Genomic DNA, 11,500 nt, shown 5'->3' on the forward strand with positions numbered 1-11,500 from the left:
TTTCCTTGCTCATGTTGTTGATACTCGCAATGAGCCACCACCTATTCGTGAAATTCCGGTTGTTAGTGAATTCGAAGACGTTTTTCCGGACGAATTACCGGGTGTTCCGGCGGAAAGACAAGTTGAATTTCGCATCGAGTTGGTTCCGGGGGCTACCCCCATTGCTAAAACTCCTTATCGTTTAGCGCCAACAGAGATGCAAGAGTTATTAAATCAAACCCAAGAGTTGCTCGAGAAGGGTTTTATTCGACCGAGTGCTTCGCCATGGGGCGCTCCGGTGTTATTTGTGAAGAAGAAGGATGGTAGTATGCGTATGTGCATTGATTACCGTGAGTTGAATAAAGTGACGATCAAGAATCGTTATCCATTACTTAGGATTGACGATTTATTTGATCAACTTCAAGGTGCAACGTATTTCTCTAAGATCGACCTACGGTCCGGCTATCACCAAATGCGGGTCCGTGAGGAAGACATAGAGAAAACGGCTTTTCGAACGCGTTACGGGCATTATGAGTTTGTAGTTATGCCCTTTGGTCTTACGAATGCACCGGCGGCATTCATGGATCTTATGAACCGAGTGTGCCAACCTATGTTGGACAAGTCAGTAATAGTGTTCATTGACGACATACTAGTCTACTCGAAAAGTATGAACGAGCATGAACGTCATTTGCGTGAAGTATTAAAGACGCTACGAAAGGAGAAGTTGTATGCAAAGTTCTCCAAATGTGAATTTTGGCTAAGGGAAGTTCAATTCCTTGGTCATATCGTGAACGAAAACGGTATTCAAGTAGATCCGGGGAAGATCGAAACGGTGAAGAATTGGGGACGACCGACTACACCTACGAAAATCCGAAGTTTTCTCGGATTGGCCGGTTATTATCGTCGGTTTATCCAAGATTTTTCTAAGATCGCTTCTTCATTGACGAAATTGACAAGGAAGAATGCGAGGTTTGGTTGGGAGAACGAGCAAGAAATTGCTTTTCAATTGTTAAAAGAGAAGTTGTGTCAAGCTCCGGTGTTAGTGTTACCGGAAGGTGTTGAAGACATGGTGGTTTATTGTGATGCTTCCTTAAATGGTCTCGGGTGTGTTCTAATGCAAAGAGGTAAGGTCATCGCTTATGCCTCACGACAATTAAAGGAACATGAAACGAGGTATCCGACTCATGATCTTGAGTTGGCAGCGGTAGTGCATGCGTTGAAAATTTGGCGCCATTACTTGTATGGTGTCAAGTGTACGATTTATTCGGATCATAAGAGTTTGAAACATCTCTTTAATCAACGAGATTTGAATTATCGCCAATGTAGGTGGATGGATGTGGTGAAAGACTACGATTGTGAAATACTTTATCACCCGGGTAAGGCGAATGTTGTCGCGGATGCGTTGAGTCGAAAGAGTCAACATCCGGCGATAAAAGTGGGGTCGTTACATTTGATTATTTCCGACGATTTTCTTGAGAAGCTTGGCGAGATTCAAATAGAGGCTTACGTTCACAATAAGCATATGGAACGAATCGTGGGCCGAGCGGAGTTCATTACTATAGGCCCGCGTGGTTTGTTGTCCTTTCAAGGAAGTGTGTGGGTGCCTAAGATGGGTGATTACCGACGGGTGCTACTTGATGAAGCACATAAGTCAAAATATTCCAATCATCCGGGCGCGACAAAAATGTATCATGACTTGAAGAGAGATTATTGGTGGCCGGGCATGAAACGTGATGTTGTGAAGTATGTTGAGCAATGTGTCACGTGTTTACAAGTAAAAGCCGAACACCAAAAGCCGTATGGTAAGTTGCAACCGTTAGAAATCCCGAAATGGAAATGGGAGCACATTACCATGGATTTCATTACAAAGTTACCTAAAACGGCGAGAACCCAATTCGATTCGATTTGGGTTATCGTTGACCGATTGACAAAAAGCGCTTTGTTTCTTCCCATTAAAGAAGCGATATCGTCGGAGACCTTGGCTAAGTTGTTTATCAAGGAAGTGGTCTCGCGACATGGGGTTCCTGTATCTATTATTTCGGATCGAGATACCCGTTTTACATCTCGGTTTTGGGAAAAGTTTCATGAAGATATGGGTACGCAATTGAAGTTGAGCACGGCGTATCATCCTCAAACGGACGGTCAAACCGAACGTACGAATCAAACTTTGGAAGATATGCTACGAGCGTGCATCATTGACTTCGGTGGTAGTTGGGATGAGCATTTGCCTTTGGTGGAATTCTCGTACAATAATAGTTATCATACTAGTATCGGGATGCCACCTTACGAAATGCTTTATGGGCATAGGTGTCGAACTCCCGTTTGTTGGGGAGAAGTGGGTCAAAGAGAGATCGGGAGTACCGATTTGGTTTTAGAGACCAATAGCAAGATCGATTTGATTAGGGAACATTTGAAGAAGGCTCAAGATAAGCAAAAGTCGTATGCCGATAGACGTAGGCGATTGATTGAGTTCCAAGAAGGCGATATGGTGATGCTTAAGGTTTCGCCATGGAAAGGTATTATTCGATTTCGAAAACGGGGAAAGTTAGCTCCTCGGTTTATTGGACCATTCAAGGTTTTAGCTCGTGTTGGTGAAGTTGCATATCGATTGGAATTACCCGAAGAGCTTGCGGGGATCCATAATACATTTCATGTTTCCCACCTCCGTAAGCGTCTTGCGGATGATTCCTCATGGATGCCTTTAGACGAGATCGAGCTAAACAACAAGTTAGAATATGTCGAAGAACCGATTGCTATCCTTGACGAGAAGGTGAAAATGTTGAGGAATAAAGAGGTGAGGACCTTTAAGGTTCAATGGCGACGAAGTAAAGGTTCCGAGTTCACTTGGGAGCCCGAAGAGTTCGTGTTAGTTTATCTTCCCTCGTGTCATGCGGCTTGGATTGCGAGGACGCAATCCGAATAAGTGGGGGAGAGTTGTAAGACCCGAATATTCGTAGTGTACATATGTGTATATGAGTTACTCAAGTTTGGGATTTTTGTTGCACATAATTAAAAAGGACAAAAGATGCTGAACTGGGAGGTCGCGCGCCGCTCGGCTATGTGGCGCGCCGCGCCATCTGTCTGCGACAGATTCCCCTTTTCTTTTTAATTAGATATTTTGAGGGCATTTTGGTAAAATCACCTTGGGGTCCGAATTTAATGCCTTAGATCAATTTTGGGAGCTCATTAACTCCATTCACAACCACCTTATCCTCTCCAAATCAATTCTAGTGAGAGAGTGCATTTCTTGAGTGAGAAAGCTTCATTAAAGGGTAAAGGAGGTTGAATCGGGTCTTAGTGCGAGTTCTAAAGTCGTTCATCTAGTCGCTAGCTACGTAGTGATTGTGTTGGTAAGTTCTAAAACCTAGATTCTTACTTTAATTGCATTAAGGGTTAGGGTTTGGGTTAGTGATGCACACAAAACCCACTTGCTAGTAATTTGGGGGTTTTGGGTGATTTTGGGTCATGTATACTCAAAGGTAACTAATTAGGGTTTTCAAAGTGTTAATTTATGTTTATGAACCTAATTAGTTAGTTAAAGTACTAGAACACTTCAATGATATGTAAATGGGTGTTAATTGGGCATGGATGACCCAAATGGGTGTGTTGACCTTGAAATGGGTCAAATGGGTCTTTAATGACCTAAGTGGTCTTGCATGTGTGAAAATGAGTTAAATTGGTGATTTAAAAATGTAATAAGACCATATTTGACTAGAGTTAGGGTTTTTGGTGAAGTTGACCCATTATTAGGGTTAATAGTGCAAAATGGGTCGGGATTGCACTTTGGGTCAAAATGACTTAGGAATGGTGAAAGAATTGGTTGACCGACTTGAGTTTGCATTTGATAATATGTATAATGTGATAGGTACGTTACTTTGAGGTTTCGCAAGCTCGGGTATCTTTTCACGAAGACTCTAAGGTGAGTGGAGTAATTATACGTATGTGTATATGACGTATTTATTTGTGGGTGTTATGGTATGAACCATCGAGCCGGTAGTGCCATAACATGTGTGTGATCGAGTGTGAACCACGAGCCGGTAGCACTATAAACTAAGATGTGAACCACGAGCCGGTAGCATCGAGTGTGAACCACGAGCCGGTAGCACTATAAACTAAGATGTGAACCACGAGCCGGTAGCATCGAGTGTGAACCACGAGCCGGTAGCACTATAAAAGAGTATGACTCAATTGCGTATGGTGTGAACCACGAGCCGGTAGCACCATAGCGTTATGGTTAACCATATTGAGATTGTTGATTGTTTGGCATATTGTTTAAATATATTGTGTTGAGTATATGCTAATGCGGTTTTGTGATAATGTGCGACTTGTTAAGTATTTCGGGTATGATGTTATGCTAATTTGAGTTTCAAGTTCGTACAAGGTATTCGGTAATTGTGATTGCAAATAGATAGGTTATATATATGTATGTATAATTATTGCATTCACTAAGCTTTGCTTACCCTCTCGTTGTTTACCATTTTATAGGTTCGGTCTTGGACAAGGGTAAGGGCATCGTTTTGGACTAGAGATCCCGCTTGATGCTAGGGGACGCTTTTGGCTTTAGTAGGTCTTGGAGTTTGACCGATAGTTGGGTAGTTTAATCCCAAACGCCATGCTCATTGTGTAGTTTGGAACTTAAACTTTTTGGTGGTCGAAACTCGTAAATTGTATTAAACTCGTAAAACGGCCGATGTGGGCCCCGCCTGTAAAACATTGATTTTATATTTGAAACAAGTTAGTTTTACATATTTGGATGTATGGTAAAAAGCGTTTCGTCTAAAAGTGTCGGGAACTAGTCAATCTTTTTAGCATTTTGAGACTTTCCGGACAGACCCGAATGGCGTGCCGCGCGGCCATACTGGCGCGCCGCGCCAGTTCACTGTGCAGCAAATTTTTTTTTATTTTGTATTTTCACGTGGTTTTTTCGCGGGTTGGTTTAGGTTGTTACATTGTACTTTCTCGATGTGTGCTAGAACAGCATAGCAACCTTTTCTTATTAGTTTTTGTGCCTTCAAATTACTAATAAGATGTAGCTTCATGTTGCCCTTTTCTCCGTACACCATTAAGGGTTATCCTTCTTCTCGTACAATGTGAATTGCATTTTTATAACATACGATCTCTGCTTTCACCTTCTTCAGCCAGTCCATGCCAACTATTACATCAAAACTCCCTAACTGTACTGGTATCAAATCAATCTTAAATATTTCGCTACCCAATTTAATTTCTCGATTCCGGCATATATTATCTGCTGAAATTAATTTACCGTTTGCTAATTCGAGTAAAAATTTACTATCTAACGGCGTCAATGGACAACTTTATTTAGCACAAAAATCTCTACTCATATAGCTTCTATCCGCACCCGAATCAAATAAAACGTAAGCAGATTTATTGTCAATAAGAAACGTACCCGTAACAAGCTCCGGGTCTTCCTGTGCCTCTGCCGCATTAATATTGAAAACTCTTCCGCGGCCTTGTCCATTCGTGTTCTTCAGGTTCGGGCAATTTCTAATAATGTGGCCCGGTTTTCCACATTTATAACAAACTACATTGGCATAACTTGCTCCGACACTACTTGCTCCGCCATTACTCGTTCCGACACCATTTGTTCCTTTCGTTCTGTTAACCCCTGGTCCGTAGACCTCACACTTCGCCGCGCTATGACCATTTCTTTTACACTTGTTGCAAAATTTGGTGCAGAACCCCGAGTGATACTTTTCACACCTTTGGCATAGCTGCTTCTGATTGTTGTTGTTGTTGCAGTTGTTATTGTTGTTGGGATGATTGTTGTAGTTACTATTGTTGTTGTTGTTGTTGTTGTTGTTGTTGTTGTTGTTGTTGTTGTTGTTGGGTCGTTTGTTGTAGTTGCGATTGATGTTGCGATTGTTGGGATAATTGTTGCGTTTATTATTGTAATTGCTGTTGTTGTTGTATTGGTGATTCTTATCACCGTTTTCCTCCCACTTTATTTTGACTTGCTTCACATTGGCCTCTTCAGCCGTCTGTTCTTTAATTCTTTCCTCAATCTGGTTCACTAGTTTGTGAGCCATTCTACATGCCTGTTGTATGGAGGCGGGCTCGTGTGAACTTATATCTTCTTGGATTCTTTCCGGTAATCCTTTCACAAACGCGTCGATCTTCTCTTCCTCATCTTCGAACACTCCCGGACACAATAGGCACAATTCTGTGAATCGTCTTTCGTACGTGGTAATATCAAATCCTTGGGTTCGTAACCCTCTAAGTTCTGTCTTGAGCTTATTGACCTCGGTTCTGGAACGGTACTTCTCGTTCATCAAGTGCTTGAATGCTGACCACGGTAGTGCGTACGCATCATCTTGTCCCACTTGCTCTAGATAGGTATTCCACCATGTTAACACAGAACCTGTGAAGGTATGCGTAGCATACTTCACTTTGTCCTCTTCAGTACACTTACTTATGTCAAACACCGATTCGACCTTCTCGGTCCACCGTTTCAATCTGATCGGTCCTTCGGTTCCATCAAATTCCAAAGGTTTGCTGGCAGTGAATTCTTTGTAGGTGCATCCTACACGATTTCCTGTACTGCTAGATCCAAGGTTATTGTTGGTATGTAGCGCAGCCTGTACTGCGGCTATGTTTGAAGCTAGAAAAGTACGGAATTCCTCTTCATTCATATTCACGATGTGTCGAGTAGTCGGTGCCATTTCCTTCAAAATATTTAAATGGAACAAGTTAATCATACAGAATATTAAGAGTAGTTAATAGTATTTCGTAGCATAATATGAACTCATTTATAAAAGCTTTTTCTTCATTTTAGCGTTTTATAAGTTTAAATTCGGGTAGTACCTACCCGTTAAGTTCATACTTAGTAGCTAATATACAATTCAACTACTACAATTCTATATGAAAAACTGATTATAATAATATTTCGCGTTCAAACTTTTATACAATATTTTACAAACTTACAATACCGCTTATTTTACATAAAGCATGAAATATAGCACACAATAACTTTGATACCAGATAGTTGTGAAGATAATTCTAGCTAGTACACAAGTCATTCAGCAAAGGCAATAAAGACACGTAATTCATACGTCCAGAAACAAGTCATGCATTCTGGTTTTACTAGGACTACTTCCCATCCTTGGTCTTGTGGAACATAACCGTTATGGCCATTGATAAGACAGCGTGTTGTAACGTCGTCAAAGGGACGAGGGTTACGTAATGACCAACTGTCTCGTAATAACCTAAAAACCTCATTTCTTACCCCAATTACCGACTCCGTTACTTGTGGGAACGTTTTGTTTAATAGTTGTAGCCCGATGTTCTTTTTCTCACTTTGGTGAGAAGCGAACATTACTAACCCGTAAGCATAGCATGCTTCTTTATGTTGCATGTTAGCCGCTTTTTCTAAATCATGAAGTCCTATATTCGGATACATTGAGTCAAAATAATTTCTTAACCCGTTGCGTAAAATAGCATTTGGGTTCCCCGCAATATATGCGTCAAAGTAAACACATCGTAACTTATGGGTTTCCCAATGTGATATCCCCCATCTTTCAATTGAAAGTCTCTTATAAACCAAGACATTCTTGGAACGTTCTTCGAATGTCTTACAAACTGATTTCGCCGTAAATAGTTGTGCCGAAGAATTTTGACCGACTCTAGACAAGATTTCATCAATCATGTCTCCGGGTAGGTCTCTTAAAATATTGGGTTGTCTATCCATTTTGTGTTTTTATACTGTAAAATAGACAAGAGTTAGATTCATAAAAAAAAATACTTATTAATACAAGCAATTTTTTACATATATCATAAAGCATAAGCACGCTATATTACATATATTACACCACATGAATACAACTATCTTATTCCAACTCGCTCGTTTCTTCTTCTTCGGTTTTGGTTCGTTTTGCCAAGTTTCTAGGGATATATGATGTTCCCCTAATACGAGTTGTCGTTTTCCACAACGGTTTAGAAAAACCTGGTGGTTTAGAGGTTCCCGGGTCATTGTTACAACTTAAGGGCTTCGGGGGTTGACGATACATATAAAGTTCATCGGGGTTGGAATTAGATTTCTCTATTTTTATGCCCTTTCCCTTATTATTTTCTTTTGCCTTTTTAAATTCAGTTGGGGTAATTTCTATAACATCATCGGAATTCTCGTCGAAATCCGATTCATCGGAGAATTGGTAATCCTCCCAATATTTTGCTTCCTTGGCGGAAACACCATTGACCATAATTAACCTTGGTCGGTTGGTTGAGGATTTTCTTTTACTTAACCGTTTTATTATTTCCCCCACCGGTTCTATTTCCTCCTCCGGTTCCTCCTCTTCCGGTTCTGATTCTTCTTCCGGTTCTGATTCTTCTTCCGGTTCTTCTTCGGGAACTTGTGAATCAGTCCAATATATATTCGACTCTTCGTTATTATTAGGTGAGTCAATGGGATTTGTGCTAGAGGTAGACATCTATCACACAATATCAAACATGTTAAGAGATTAATATATCACATAATATATACATGTTAATAATATATAGTTTCCAACAAAAATGTTAAGCAATCATTTTTAAAGAAAACACGGTCGAAGTCCAGACTCACTAATGCATCCTAACAAACTCGATAAGACACACTAATGCAAATTTTCTGGTTCTCTAAGACCAACGCTCGGATACCAACTGAAATGTCCCGTTCTTATTGATTAAAAACGTTCCATATTAATTGATTTCGTTGCGAGGTTTTGACCTCTATATGAGACGTTTTTCAAAGACTGCATTCATTTTTAAAACAAACCATAACCTTTATTTCATAAATAAAGGTTTAAAAAGCTTTACGTAGATTATCAAATAATGATAATCTAAAATATCCTGTTTACACACGACCATTACATAATGGTTTACAATACAAATATGTTACATCGAAATCAGTTTCTTGAATGCAGTTTTTACACAATATCATACAAACATGGACTCCAAATCTTGTCCTTATTTTAGTATGCAACAGCGGAAGCTCTTAGTATTCACCTGAGAATAAACATGCTTTAAACGTCAACAAAAATGTTGGTGAGTTATAGGTTTAACCTATATATATCAAATCGTAACAATAGACCACAAGATTTCATATTTCAATACACATCCCATACATAGAGATACAAATCATTTATATGGTGAACACCTGGTAACCGACATTAACAAGATGCATATATAAGAATATCCCCATCATTCCGGGACACCCTTCAGATATGATATAAATTTCGAAGTACTAAAGCATCCGGTACTTTGGATGGGGTTTGTTAGGCCCAATAGATCTATCTTTAGGATTCGCATCAATTAGGGTGTCTGTTCCCTAATTCTTAGATTACCAGACTTAATAAAAAGGGGCATATTCGATTTCGATCATTCAATCATAGAATGTAGTTTCACGTACTTGTGTCTATTTTGTAAATCATTTATAAATCCTGCATGTATTCTCATCCCAAAAATATTAGATTTTAAAAGTGGGACTATAACTCACTTTCACAGATTTTTACTTCGTCGGGAAGTAAGACTTGGCTACTGGTTGATTCACGAACCTATAACAATATATACATATATATCAAAGTATGTTCAAAATATATTTACAACACTTTTAATATATTTTGATGTTTTAAGTTTATTAAGTCAGCTGTCCTCGTTAGTAACCTACAACTAGTTGTCCACAGTTAGATGTACAGAAATAAATCGATAAATATTATCTTGAATCAATCCACGACCCAGTGTATACGTATCTCAGTATTAATCACAACTCAAACTATATATATTTTGGAATCAACCTCAACCCTTATAGCTAACTCCAACATTCACATATAGAGTGTCTATGGTTGTTCCGAAATATATATAGATGTGTCGACATGATAGGTCGAAAAATTGTATACGTGTCTATGGTATCTCAAGATTACATAATATACAATACAAGTTGATTAAGTTATGGTTGGAATAGATTTGTTACCAATTTTCACGTAGCTAAAATGAGAAAAATTATCCAATCTTGTTTTACCCATAACTTCTTCATTTTAAATCCGTTTTGAGTGAATCAAATTGCTATGGTTTCATATTGAACTCTATTTTATGAATCTAAACAGAAAAAGAATAGGTTTATAGTCAGAAAAATAAGTTACAAGTTATTTTTGTAAAGGTAGTCATTTCAGTCGAAAGAATGACGTCTAGATGACCATTTTAGAAAACATACTTCCACTTTGAGTTTAACCATAATTTTTTGATATAGTTTCATGTTCATAATAAAAATCATTTTCCCAGAATACAACTTTTAAATCAAAGTTTATCATAGTTTTTAATTAACTAACCCAAAACAGCCCGCGGTGTTACTACGACGGCGTAAATCCGGTTTTACGGTGTTTTTCGTGTTTCCAGGTTTTAAATCATTAAGTTAGCATATCATATAGATATAGAACATGTGTTTAGTTGATTTTAAAAGTCAAGTTAGAAGGATTAACTTTTATTTGTGAACAAGTTTAGAATTAACTAAACTATGTTCTAGTGATTACAAGTTTAAACCTTCGAATAAGATAACCTTATATGTATGAATCGAATGATGTTATGAACATCATTACTACCTCAAGTTCCTTGGATAAACCTACTGGAAATGAGAAAAATAGATCTAGCTTCAAAGGATCCTTGGATGGCTTGAAAGTTCTTGAAGCAGAATCATGACACGAAAACAATTTCAAGTAAGATTTCCACTCGAAATAAGATTGTTATAGTTATAGAAATTGAATTAAAGTTTGAATATGATTGTTACCTTGTATTAGAAAGATAACCTACTGTAATTAACAAAGGTTTCTTGATCTTGGATGATTATTTGGAATGGATTTAGAAAACTTCGAAGTAAACTTGCAATCTTGGAAGTATTCTTGATTTTATGAAACTAGAACTTTTGGAATTTATGAAGAACACTTAGAACTTGAAGATAAAACTTGAGAGAGATCAATTAGATGAAGAAAATTGAAGAATGAAAGTGTTTGTAGGTATTTTTGGTCATTGGTGTATGGATTAGATATAAAGGATATGTAATTTTGTTTTCATGTAAATAAGTCATGAATGATTACTCATATTTTTGTAATTTTATGAGATATTTCATGCTAGTTGCCAAATGATGGTTCCCACATGTGTTAGGTGACTCACATGGGCTGTTAAGATCTGATCATCGGAGTGTATATACCAATAGTACATACATCTAAAAGCTGTGTATTGTACTAGTACGAATACGGGTGCATACGAGTAGAATTGTTGATGAAACTGAACGAGGATGTAATTGTAAGCATTTTTGTTAAGTAGAAGTATTTTGATAAGTGTCTTGAAGTCTTTTAAAAGTGTATGAATACATATTAAAACACTACATGTATATACATTTTAACTGAGTCGTTAAATCATCGTTAGTCGTTACATGTAAATGTTTGTTTTGAAACCTTTAGGTTAACGATCTTGTTGAATGTTGTTAACCCATTGTTTATTATAACAAATGAGATATTAAATTGTTATATTATCATGA

Source organism: Rutidosis leptorrhynchoides, chromosome 3 (genome assembly GCF_046630445.1).
Source record: "Rutidosis leptorrhynchoides isolate AG116_Rl617_1_P2 chromosome 3, CSIRO_AGI_Rlap_v1, whole genome shotgun sequence".
NCBI lineage: Eukaryota > Viridiplantae > Streptophyta > Magnoliopsida > Asterales > Asteraceae > Rutidosis > Rutidosis leptorrhynchoides.